The sequence below is a fragment of the Dama dama genome, chromosome 4 (assembly GCF_033118175.1).
Source record: "Dama dama isolate Ldn47 chromosome 4, ASM3311817v1, whole genome shotgun sequence".
Taxonomy (NCBI): domain Eukaryota; kingdom Metazoa; phylum Chordata; class Mammalia; order Artiodactyla; family Cervidae; genus Dama; species Dama dama.
In genome coordinates, this window is record NC_083684.1 from 23,112,872 (window position 1) to 23,126,673 (window position 13,802).

Here is a 13,802-nt window from a genome sequence, read left to right on the forward strand (position 1 = left end):
TCTGTTGGTGAGCTTTTATATTCTGTGCAAGATGAGCTGGTGACTCGATTGCTGTAAAATTCAGATAAACTCTGATGCCTTGGAACACTGAAGTTAACTTAAAAAAAAATTCCTGCCTTTAAGACTGTTTCTGAGAGACTTCTTCATTTTTAAGGAGTTACTATGTTTTTCTAAATAGCTTCATTACCTTAAATGCTGGTGTTTTACAGCCTTAAAGACAAGCAAAATAGTCTGGAAGTGTGCAATAAGAGTGGGCAATCAGAACAAATGCTTGATTCTACATGAAGAACCAGTTCTGCTCAGTCACTGCATCCTGGGCTAAAGGAGACTGACCTCTTTGAACCTGGGGGGCAGGCATCACAGTAAGGAATGGAATTCAGGATCCCTAGGATTGCAAATAATGTCCTTTTGGTGGCCCTATTAGTTTTTTAAATTAATAAACTATTTTTTTAAAGAGAAATTTTAAGTTCACAAAAAAAATAAGTGCAAAGTAGAGTTTCCATATACCTTTTATCTGTACCCAAACTCTCCCATTATCTACATTCTGTACCAGAGTGGTATCTTTGTCAAACTTGATGAAACTTTATTGATCAATCATTAGCACCCAAAGTTAATAGTTTACATTAAGGTTCACTCTTGGGTTTAGACAAATGTATAATGGCATGTATCCACCATTATATTATACAGAATATTTTCCCTGCCATAAAAAGCTTCCGTGCTCTGCCTATTCATCCCTCCCTTCCTCCTACCTAACCCTTGGCAACCACTAATCTTTTTAATCTCTTCATTGTTTTTCCCTTTCCAGAAAGTCATGTAGTTGGAATCAGACAGTATGTAGCCTTTTCAGACTGACTTCTTTCACTTAGAAATATACATTTAAATTTCCTCCATGTCTTTTCATGGTTTAATCACTCATCTCATCTTTTTCTTTCTTTTAGCAGTTAATAATCTTCTATTGTCTGGATGTACCACAGTTTATTTAATCTGAGGACATCTTGGTTGCTCCCAAGTTTTGGCAACTATGAATAAAGCTGCTATAAACTTCCATGTAGGGATTCCCACATGGCTCAGTGGTAAAGAATCTGCCTGCCAATGCAGGAGATGCAAGAGATGTGGGTTTGATCCCTGGGCCTGGTAGATCCCCTGGAGAAGGAAATGGTTATCCACTCCAGTATTCTTGCCAGGAAAATCTCAGGGATAGAGGAGCTGGTGGACTACAGTCCCTGGGGTCACAAAAAGTCGGGCACGACTGAAAGCATGCAGAACTCCCAAGTGCAGATTTTGGGTGGATGTAAGTTTTCAACTCATTTGAGTAAACGCCACAGAGCGTGATCACTGGATCTTATGATAAGAGTATGTTTAATTTTAAAAGGAATAGTCAAACTGTCTTCTGAAGTGAGTGCACTATTTTTGCATTCCACCAGGAAATATGAGAGGTCTTGTTGCTCCTCATCCTTGTCAGCATCTGGTGGTTTCAGCGTTCTCAGTTCTGGCCATTTTAGTAAGTGTGTAGTGGTGTCTCATTATTTTGAAAATTTCCAATTCCATAATGATGTGTGATGTAGAGCATCTTTCATATGCTTACTTTCCATTTATATATTTTCTTTGGTAAGATGTCTGCTAAAGTCTGGCTCATTTATAATTGCATTATTTTCTTTTTGTTGAGCTTTAAGAGTTCTTTGTGTTTCCAGGATAAGTTTTTTTTTTTTTCAGATGTTTTGTCTGAAAATATTTTCTCCCAGACTGGCTGGTCTTCTTTTATGCTCTGGACTTGTCTTTCACAGAGCAGAAGTTTTTAATTTTAATGAAGTTCAGCTTACCATTTCTTTCATGGACTGTGCCTTTGGTGTTGGGTCTAAAATGTCTTTGCCATACTCAAGATCACCTAGGTTTTCTCCTGTGTTCTCTTCTAGGAGTTTTGTATTTTACATTTAGGTCTGTGATCCACTTGAGTTAATTTCAGTGAAAGGTATAAGGTCTGTGTCTGCAGCCATTTTTATGTATATGGATATCCAATTATTCCAGCACTGTTTGTTGAAAAGACTACCTTTGCTCCATTGCATTGCTTTCGCTCCTTTGTCAGAGATTAGTTGGCTGCTGTTACTTGGCAGCCAGGGTGGGAGGGGAGTTTGGGGGAGAATGGATACATGTATATGTATGGTTGAGTCCCTTCACTCTTCACCTGAAACTATCACAGCATTATTAATTGGTTATACACCAATACAAAATAAAAAGGTAAAAAAAAAGATTTGTTGAGTATGTTTATGTGGGTCATTTCTGAGATTTCCATTTCTGAGATGTTCCATTGATCTATTTTTCTATTTTCTCACCAATTTCCCACTGCCCTGATTGCTGTAACTTTGTAATAAATATTAAAGTTGGGTAGCGTCAGTCACTTGATTTTGTTCTCCTTCAATATTGACTTGCTTTTTCATATAAAATTAAGAATCAGTTTGTTGGTGTCCACGAAATGACTTGCTAGGGTTTTGACTGATATTGTAGTGAATATATAGATTAATTTGGGAGTAACTAACATGTTGAGTCTTCTGGTCCATGGACCTGGAACATCTCTCTATTTATGTAGCTCTGCTTTAATTTCATTTATCAGAATTTTGTAGTTTTCCTTGTTTAGATATTCTACATATTTTGTCAGATTTATATGTGGCATTTCATTTCAGTTGATGCTAATGAAATGGCAATTTTTTTAAAAAAAAGATTTTATTTACTTTTAAATTTTTGGCTGCACTGAGTCTGTTGCTTTGCATGAGCTTTCTACAGTTGTGAAGAGGGGGCTACTCTTCCTTGCAGTGCTTGGGCTTCTCATTGCAGTGGCTTCTCTTGTGGAACGCAGGTTCTAGGCATGCAGGCTTCAGTGGTTGTGGTGTGTGGGCTCTTGGGAGTGGGGTCTTCAATAGTTGGGCACAAGCTCAGTAGTTGTGGCCATGGCCTTAGTTACCCTGTGGCAGGTGGAATCTTCCTGGACCACGGATTAAATCTGTGTACCCTGCATTGGCAGGCAGATTTTTATCTACTGCACCACCAGAGAAGTCCTGGAAATATGTTTTTAATTTCAAATTCCACTTGCTCATTGCTGGTATATAGGAACACAATTAGTTTTATGCTAACCTTGTGTCCAGAAACTTAGTTATAATCACTTATTAGTTCAAGGAAGTTTCTTTTTTTATTTTGGTTATTGAATGTTTTGAATTTTCCACCTAGTTGATTGCCATCTGTGAACAAAGACAGCTTTATTTCTTTCTTCCCAATCTGTGTACCTTTTGTTTCCTTTTCTTGTCTTATTGCAGTACCAGGACTTCCAGTATGTTGTGGAAAAGCAGTCGTGATAGGATATATTCTTGCTTTGTTCCTTATATTAGTGGGAGAGTTTCAAGTTTCTCATCATTAAGTATGATGTTAGCTGTAGGTTTTTGTAGGTATTCTTTGTCAAGTTAAGAAAGTTTCCTTTTAGTCCTAGTTTTCTCAGCATTTTTACCATAAGTTTATGTTGCTGCTCCTGCTGCTAAGTCACTTCAGTCGTGTCCGACTCTGTGCGACCCCATAGACGGCAACCCACCAGGCTCCCCCGTCCCTGGGATTCTCCAGGCAAGAACACTGGAGTGGGTTGCCATTTCTTTCTCCAACGCACGAAAGTGAAAAGTGAAAGTGAAGTCGTTCAGTCGTGTCCGACTCTTAGTGACCCCACGGACTGAAGCCTGCCAGGCTCCTCCTTCCATGGGATTTTCCAGGCGAAAGAGTACTGGAGTAGGGTGCCATTGCCTTCTCCAAGTTGATGTTGAATTTTTGTCAAATGATTTTCTTATATCTATTGATATGATCATGTGATTTTTCTTTTTAAGCTATTGTTGTAATAGATTACATTAATTAATTTTCTAATGTTGAACAATATTTGCATATTTGGGATAAATCTCGCTGGATTCAGGTGTTTAATTCTTTTTGTTTGTTAGATTCAATTTGCCAATCTTTTATTGAGGATTTACATCTAGGCTCATGAAAGAGATTCATCTGTAGTTTTCTTATTATGTCTTTGTCTAGTTTTGATATTAGGTTAGTGTTGGCCTCATAGGATGAGTTAGGAAGTATTCCCTCTGCTTATATTTTCTGGAAAAGATTGTAGAAAATTGGTATAATCCCTTTCCAGATGTTTGGTAGAATTCACAAGTGAATCCATCTGGTGCTTTTTGTTTATTAATTAGTTAAAGGTTATTAATTATTGATCAAATTTCTTTAATAGATGTAGGCCTAATGAGATTTTCTATTTCTTCTTGTGCATTGGCAGATTGTGTCTTTCATTCTGATTGAAATCTGAAATCTGTGTCATTTCAATCTAAAATGGAATTGGTCCATTTTATTTAGGGTACCAAATTTATGGACAGAAAGTCCATAATAAGTTCTTAATATTCCTTTACTGTCCTTTTAATGTTCACAGGACCTATGGTGATGTCCCCATGCCATACAGTGACATGAATCAGCCATGGTTTACACGTGTCCCCCCTGTCCTGAATCTCCCTCCCACCACCCTCCCCATTCCATCCTTCTGGGTTTGTTTGGATAGAGTCTTTCTTGCATAGATGCTGAGTCGCTTCAATTGTGTCCAACTCTTTGTGACTCTATGAACTGTAGCTCACCAGCCTCCTCTGTCCATGGATTCTCCAGGTAAGAATACTGGAGTGGGTTGCTATGCCCTCCTCCAGGGGATCTTCCCGGCTCAGGGACTGAAACCACGTCTCTTATGTCTTCTGCATTAGCAGGCGGATTCTTTATCACTAGTGCCACCTGGGAAGCCTGGATAGAGACTTACTGATTTTATTAAGCTTTTCAAAGAACCAGCTTTAGTTTGGTCAATTTTCTGTACTGATTTCCTGTTTTTAATTTCATTGATTTCTGCTCTCAGTCCATTCAGTTCAGTCGCTCAGTCGAGTCCAACTCTTTGTGACCCCATGGACTTCAGCACACCAGGCTTCCCTGTCCATCACCAACTCCTGGAGCCTACTCAAACTCGTGTCCATTACGTCAGTGATGCCATCCAACCATTTCATCCTCTGTTGTCCTCTTCTTCTCCCGCTTTCAATCTTTCCCAGCATCAGGGTCTTTCCCAATGAGTTGGTTCTTCGAATCAGATGGCCAAAGTATTGGAGTTTCAGCCTCAGCCTCAGACCTTTCAATGAAATATTCAGGACTGATTTCCTTTAGGATCTCCTGCAGTCCAAGGGACTCTCAAGAGTCTTCTCCAACACTGAAGTTCAAAAGCATCAATTCCTTGATGCTTAGCTTTCTTTATAGTCCAACTCTCAAATCCATACATGACTATTGGAAAAAACCATAGCTTTGACTAGATGGACTTTTGTTGGCAAAGTAATGTCTCTGCTTTTTAATATGCTGTCTAGGTTGGTCATAGATTTTCTTCCAAGGAGCAAGCATCTTTTAATTCTGTGGCTGCAGTCACCATCTGCAGTGATTTTGGAGCCCAAGAAAATAAAGTCTCTCACTGTTTCCATTGCTTCCCCATCTATTTGCTATGAAGTGATGGGACCAGATGCCATGATCTTAGTTTTCTGAATGTTGAGTTTTAAGCCAACTTTTTCACTCTCCTCTTTTACTTTCATCAAGAGGCTCTTTAGTTCTTCTTCACTTTCTGCCGTAAGGGTGGTGTCATCTGCATATTTGGGAGAAATGTAAATTTCTCCCAGCAATATTGATTCCAGCTTGTGCTTCATCCAGCCTGGCATTTCTCATGATGTACTCTGCATATAAGTTAAATAAGCAGGGTGACAATATATAGCCCTGATTTACTCCTTTCCTGATTTGGAACCAGCCTGTTGTTCCATGTCCAGTTCTGATTGTTGCTTCTTGACCTGCATACAGATTTCTCAGGAGGCAGTTGAGGCGGTCTGGTATTCCCATCTCTTTAAGAATTTTCCAATTTGTTGTGATCCACACAGTCAAAAGCTTTGGTGTAGTCAATAAAGCAAAAATAGACATTTTTCATTATTTTTTCCTGCTTGCTTTAGGCTTAATTTGTTCTCCTTTTTCTAGGGTGTTAGGGTTTAAGCTTAAAATATTGATTTTAGATCTTTCTTCTTTTCTAATATATGCATTTCAATGCTATGACTTTCCCTCCAAGAGCCATTTTCTCTGCATCCTACAAATTTTGATAAGTTGTATTTTCATTTCTATTTAGTTAAAATATATATTTTTAATTTTATTTTTGGCTGCATTGTGTGGCTCATGGGATCTTAGTTCCCTGACCAGAGATTGAGCCTGGGTCCTGCAGTGAAAGCATTGAGTCCTAACCACTGGACTGCCAGGGAATTCCTTCATTTGATTAAAATATTTTAAAACTTATCATGAGATTTCTTCTTTGATCTACATGCTATTTAGAAGTGTTTTGTTTAATATTTTAAAAAATTCTCTCATATAAAAAATTGACACGGAGCAAAGTTCAAGTGGTACAAAAAAAGGAGAATATAGCGAGAAGTCAGTTACTTTCCCACTTAGATCTACAAAGTTCCCTTGTTCTCTCAGGGAAGTGACCCTGGTATCTGGCTCTTACGTATCCTTCCAGAGGTATTAGGATAAAAACCCAAATGTGGTCTCACTGAATCCAGGTATGAATTTTAGGGAGTGGGAGTCGGGGAGGAAGTCAGAGGATTGATTGATTGATATGTAGATGTCAAACAGAATGACGGCACTAAACAGAAAGTCTGATTCCAGACTAGGTGGATTTAACCATAGTGGTACAGCACTTGAAGCAAGAGGTTAAGAAGGAGAAAATGTAGAGAAATTGGAAACCAGATGTTGATACTGGGGAAAGGACTAATATTTCTGGCAGGCTACGGTCAATAGTGTTGCATGGAGTTGGACATGATTGAAGTGACTTAGCAGCAGTAGCAGCAGCAACCATATTTATTACTAAAAGTGAAAAAAAAATTATTGTGCATATTTTGAAGAACATGACTTGGCTCATGGTACTGCCAAATTTACTTCATCATGAGCCATGTCACTGTGGTTTTCATTCTGGAGGAGTAAAGAATTATAGAGAGGTCTTCCTGATCCCTGGTTCATTGTTGTGTTGTGTTGTGTGTTAGTCACTCAGTTGTGTCTGACTCTTTGTGACTCCATGGACTGTAGCCCACAGGCTCCTCTGTCCATTACAGAAATCTAAGTCTAGAGATTGACATCAAAGCAAAGATACTATCAGTCACAGGCCCATGGACTTTCAGAGTTGGCAAGGGTCATTTTACAGGAGGTCAAGCTGAAATTCAGACAGGGTGAAGTATTTACTAATTCATGGGATGGGCTACATTAAAGAAAAGCCATTTTTAACACTCGATGCCATGTGATGTAACCATCAACTCTCTTTCATACAGTCTTGACCGCTTGAGAGCTGGGACTGATCTTGCTCATGTAGGATGGAGTAGGCCCAGTATTTAGACTCAATAAATATTGAGTGAATTAATACACACACGCTAGGGAACAGATGATGAGTCTGATAGTTTGTGGACTCCAGATTCAAAGGATCCCATGGAAGGACATTTCACAGAGAAAAAAAGTGACACCATTTCCTGAGTTCAGACCTCATACGCAACCAAGCCACAGCATGCATGGAGAAGATGAAGGATAGTGAGGTTGGATGATGAATCAGATAGAAAGCTTCTTGAGTGCAAGAAAGAGAACTGGGCTTTCTTTGGTTTGAACCATAAGGATATTTATTGACTCATGAAACTGGAAGTTCATGTGCAAGGTGGGCTTCCCAGTTCCTTGTGGTTCTGTTGCATTTTCTCATTTACCCACAGTCTCATTTACCCTCCAGACTCTGTCTTTCCCATGGAGTGGCTTCATGTTCAGGTGGGTATGGAGAGGCTGCTGCAGTTACTGTTCACATCTAGACATGGTGATGACAAAGACCAAGAGAGGGAGCTTCTGGAAGCTCCTTCCAGAAGCTGGAAGGAGGGCTATGCCAGCTTTTGTCCTTGCTTTCTCTCAGTCTGTTCTCCAAACAGCAACCAAAGCAATCCTGTTAAAGTGTAAGTCAAGTCATGACATTTGCTCAAAACTCTCTGATGTTTCCCATCTCAACCTGTAAAAGCCAGAATCCTTCTCAGATCTACAGAGCCTAACTGGATATGCCAAGCATTATGTCTTTGCCTTCCTCTCTTATTCTTGTCCCCTTTGTCCACCCTGTTCCAGCCACACTGGTTTCTTTACTGTTCTCCCAAAACACTAAATCCATTCCCACATTAGGACAATTTGCCTGAAGTGCTGTTTGCAGACTCCATTGGGATGAATCCCTCACCTCTGTCAAGCGGCCTTCCCTGAGAACCTCAATTTAAAATGCAGCCCTTGGACTCTCTCTCTCCTCTTCCCTGCTTTAGTTCCCCTTGCTTCACTCAACACTGCCAAGTATTATGTTTATATGTACATTTATATATATGTGCTCAGTCTTCATGTGTGCTGAGTTATGTCAAACTCTTTGCAACCCCATGGGCTATAGTCCACCAGGCTCCTCTGTCCATGAGATTTTTCAGGCAAGAATACTGGAGTGCATTACTATTTCCTTCTCCAGGGGATCTTCCTGACCCAGGGATCAAAACTGCATCTCCTGGGTATCCTGCATTAGCAGGCAGATTCTTTACCACTGCAGTTGCCTGGGAAACCCGATATATATTGTGTATAATTGTGTATTTTATATATATATATATATACATATTTATGTATATATATAATGATTTATTTTGTTTGTTGTATATCCCTCTTCACAATGACAGTGATTTTTAAGAAAAAAAAATTCCTGAGTTTTGTATGCCCATTGCATCTACAGCAGTGCTTGGAACATAGTAGATGCATAGTTAATATTGTTGAATAAATAAAGTTCCCTGCCAAGCCTCTCCTTTTCTTTCATTGGCTCAAATTTGATGAGCTAGTCATTGCAGGGGGTTTGGGATTACTTTGAAAGCAACCAGGTTCATCTCTGGAGCTGGAGGTGGGATTCGTTTCCTACAAAGCACTTGGCTGCATGCACACCTGAACAAAAATTGTTCTGTCAGGAAGGAAAATAAGGGAAGGGGTGTTGGCGGAACATCCAAAAATGTCAGTACAGCTAGTTCTAGACCTTTCTGTGTTCTAGCCTCAATGTGGACTCCTGTGCACTCCTCGCCTCCTGTCAAAGGGTTTTCTACTGACCCAGCAGAATTGCAAAGACCTTCCCTCTGGAATGTTGAGAAGGGATGAAGGGGGGTGAGGGGACTGTGGAGGTAAGAATAATTACTTCAGAGAAACAATGAAAAACACCGCTGACAAGCCACAAGACAATCTGCAAAATGAGAAAATCACATACACACCCCAGATTGCAAAATCAGAAGTGCTAATGGCAATGTCTGACAGGACTTCTCTTGAATGACAAACCAATTTTTCCGCTATGGCAGAGAGACCCCCTGAAAAATAGAAACTCCCCAGCCCAGACTTCTAGGTGCTGAGGTTTGTGAGTGAGGATGTCGCAAGAAGCCCATTTCTGCCTGGAAGTATACAAGGTGCTCAACAAGGATCTCTGGTCTACAGGGCCCAAGTTGGCCTCAAGGGTCCATGAGCTCATGGCAAGCTCAAGTTTCAGCAGCAGCTAAGAACACTTTGTTCTTGCTCAGAGAGAGGATCTTAAAAAAAGCTAAGCTGAGATGGGGAGTGGCCTCATTTGACACCTGAGAATGTACAGGTATGTGTGTTCTTTGGTTTGGTAGTAGGTTAGCCAACACCTGCTGTGTGGTAGACTTCATTCTAGGCATTGAGGACACACAGTGGTCTCTACAAAGGCAGCCAGGGTGCTCTTTAAAAAAATGAAAACCAAAGCCAGGAACACTTAGAATAGCCCCCAAATTCTGTACATACCTTGCACCCACCTCACCAACCTGGATGATTGCTGTACTCTAGTCACCCTGGCAGCCTTCTTTCTGGTTCTCTCATACTCCAAGCTTCTTCCTGCCACAGGTCTTTTGCACATGCCTGTCTTCTCCCGGAGCACTCCTCCCTATGGCCTAATCATGGCTGACTTCTCCTGATTCAGATCTGACTCAATGCTCTGCTTTTGAAGACACCTTCCTTGGCTATCTAATGATGCATCATCACACACCAGAGGTGGCATTAATGTTTTCTAACCCCAGGGATGACACAATCACTGGATAATCCAGACAGATGTTAGCCATGCACCACTGGGACAGCTGCATTTTTGCAAACTGGCTGAACACCACCAGATCATGTGCCACACATGGCCCCTATCAATGTATTTCCTTCAGAGTATCTATCACTCTCTGACACTGTCATGGTTTTCTTTTCAATTTTTTCTCCCCTCCTTTTCTTCTTCTTAATTGCATGTCTTAGCAATGTCAAGAGTTTTTCTGTTTCATTCCTTGTGCCTTATGGCATCGACAGTGCTTAGTTCAGGTCTGGCATAAAAATAGTGCTGCATTAAAATCCAGAACTTGTGCAATGAAAGACCAAAACACCAGTCATCAGGCAGTTTACATGCTGGGAGCTGGTATTAATGGTGGCAACATTATAGAGGTGTGCATACCACTGAATGGCTTTCGAATTTCAAATTATGAAATCAGAATTTCTTTGGAATTGGAAGTAACTCTAAATTGGGGGATAGAATGATGATGTAACTGTGGGTGCATGAGGCTGCAAGCTGCACAGGTTCTGGGGAGATACATCAGGAGTGAAGCCTGGATACAGTCATGGATACCCTTGAGTACAGTGATCCCACTGGACTGACAACGACCTGTGAAGACACTCACTGTCTCTGCAGTGTTGGCCCTTTTGTAGAGCCTGGTGCAAATTGGCATGAATCTGGCTCTCGATTGGTCAAATTCTTTATTTAATTATCTTACGTACCTAGAATGTAGCTCAGTTGGTAAAGAATATGCCTGCAATGCAGGAGACCCTGGGTTCGATTCCTGGGTTGAGAATATCCCCTGCAGAAGGGATAGGCTACCCACTCCAATATTCTCGGGCTTCCCTGGTGGCTCAGATGGTAAAGAATATGCCTGCAATGTGGGAGACCTGGGTTCGACCCCTGGGTTTGATGGCAGCCCACTCCAGTATTCTTGCCTGGAGAATCCCCCTGGGCAGAGGAGCCTGGTGGGCTATAGTGCGTGGGGTTGCAAAGAGTAGAACATGACCAAGCAAACAAACACAGCACCTAGAATGTCTCACGTTTCTCCACAGTACCTTTGTGAGGTAGGTGGGTGAAGCCAACGTCATCTTGCAAACTGAGAAATGGAAACTCAGTGAGATTGAATGACATGCCCAAGGTCACAGAGACAAAACCTAAACCTGGTCTCTCTTTTGCACCCCAGTGAAAGCTTCTGCTACTGGGGCCATGTGTCTCCTGCGGTGTGTACCCCTGTGCCCCCTGGAGCTTGCTGTGGAAAAGACTCAAGTGAGATTTCCTTCTTCACAGACTCAGTAAAGAAAGTGGACACAGCCACAGAACTTCTTCCTGGTGGTGTATGTCAAGATAGCGGTTCTACCAGGCTCTCTCCGCGTGACCTTGGGCAGATCTCATCCCCTTGCAAGCCTCAGCTTCCTCATCTGTAAAATGAAGGGCTTAGATAATGGCCTTAAGAATCTTTCCAGCTTTGATGTAGGATTCTGTGGTGTCAAAAAGAAGAGATATTGTATTATTGTGAATTGAAATATAATTATCTTTTATGCTCCACATGTAATTTTCTACTTCTCAGGCTACCTGTTATATAGTGTCAACATTGCCTCATCTATCAGATACTGTTGTAATAAAGATGCAATTTGTGGGTGCAATTTCCATTTTATTGCAATATCTGATTTACACGAGGTATTTTTAAAGCATGTCACTTGTAACCTGTGTACCTGCCAGGAGCCTGCTTTTCCGTAATGACTTTCCAGTGAGGTCAGAGAAAGTGCCCAGATTTAAGTAAACACACACGAGGTAAGTTTTCAACACTAAAGTCTCCCTCTCATGTTGGGGAGGAATGTTCCATTCCCTTAGGGGATGACGACAACTCTCCCATATTCAGACACAAAAGTCCCTGGCTTGGTGCATAGAGAATACCGGAACTTTTCTGATAGATGCTCTCAAATTCTGATTCGGGGAGAGAGGAGTTGTTCAGAGGTCTGTGTGCCTACCAGCTCAGGGGATCTCAGAGATCAATTTGCCAATAATCGGTCAGCTGAGAATTCAATCAATGACCAGTTTGCCATGTCCAGTTGATTATTTTGATACAAAATTTAAGGCAAATATTGGAAGGGTAGAAGCAGTATGAGAGGCAGGAATATCTAGGGAAAAACATCCTAACTTGGTGAATTTTTCTGTTTATTAGTCTTTAAAAAAAATTCTGGGTTATTTTGCAAGTTAGCTTTTGACTAACTGACTTGTGGAAAATTGGTCTGTTTCTGCGAGGTCAGTCCAGTCAGTTGGAAGTCTGCAACTTTGACCTTCTGATGCTGCAGAGGCAGATTTTAAGACCACTTAGTCCATTTATCTGAAGCCAGGGAAAGCATCCCTGAGCCAGCTCAAACCATAGAAAAGAGAGAGTGATAATAAGTCCAGTTGTATGTGATGGTTCTAATTCTTGTCTTGCACACCTTGAGTGAAAAGGATTTTGAGGAATCTTTCTCCTTAATTCTGGCAGGAATTTAGTGGCCTTTGAAGCAGAGCCAAGCAGACATGAGCTCCTGGGAAACCTGATCCTCTTACAAGCTTCTGAAGCCCTTTCAGCCAGCCCTCAAATGGCTCCCATATTATGCTGTGGGATTTTTAAAAAATGAAACTCCCATCATTGTTAGTGCAACAATGATGAAAGCACCCAGAGGCCAGGGAAGACAAGGGAGGTGAGCATATCTTTGTATAAGGCATCTGCTGACCCAGCTGCTGAGGTCCAGTTAAGCAACTTGACATGGAGAAAGGTTGCCTGAGAAGGGGGTAAACTTATGTCCCAGAGACCTAGCCACTAGTTCAGAATCCTCCCAAAGGTCATTTAGCCGGTGAGGATTTTTTCTTGAGCCCTGTCTGGCCTGTGCAGTTTACCCTTGATAAGGACTCAATTCTGAAGCCTACAGCTCAAGTCTGCAAGGCCCAACTACTTTTTGCTCTAGCTCCAGGGCCAACACAGTGCCAGGCTAGGAGGAGAGGCTCAATAAACACTCATGAATGGATGGTGGCCTTGAAAGGCAGGCAGCCAACAGGAGGCTTACTTTCTTCCTCCTCCTACTGCCTACTTTGTCACAACTGAGGGCTTTCTCAGACCAGGTGCAGATTACAGGGAATGACAAAAGGGGGTTTATCATTCCTGAAATGTAGCCTGTTTCTGGGTGGTGGCATTGTCTTTCATGCTTTTGAAAATGCCATTCTCTTGGCCAAGAATGCCCATTCCTTCTTTTCCATTAACTTGTCTGAACTTCTCATTCAATATCCAGCTCAGATGTCACTTTCTTGGGAACACTTTCCAGTTCTACCAGGCGTGGATTACTTGTAACTATAACTGGGCACATTATCTTTCCACTATAAAATCTTCAAAGACAGTTACTTCATCCTTATTCTCATTTATTCACTCACTTGTTTAGAAACAGCATAGTATAATGTTCAAGAGCATGAGCAATGGATTTAGAGACTGTATGGATTTAAAGGCTAGCTGTGACACTTATTGATTATGTAATTTACAGTGAGTGACTTATCCTGTTTAAATCCTATTTCTCATATATAAGAAAGAACACAGTGGTACTATTCATCTTCTAGGGTTGTTGAAAAAATTAAGTGC

The 13,802-nt window shown here is 41.1% G+C and overlaps 1 long non-coding RNA gene across 1 annotated transcript in view; it reads left to right on the forward strand.

Annotated features, from left to right (window-relative positions):
- LOC133050232 (uncharacterized) overlaps positions 1–11,773 on the forward strand; it is a 135,743-nt gene extending 123,970 nt beyond the window's left edge. The window contains exon 3 of the long non-coding RNA XR_009691555.1: positions 11,471–11,773. This is a non-coding gene — a long non-coding RNA (uncharacterized LOC133050232). The remainder of the gene's footprint in view (positions 1–11,470) is intronic.
- Positions 11,774–13,802: the final 2,029 nt, after the last annotated feature.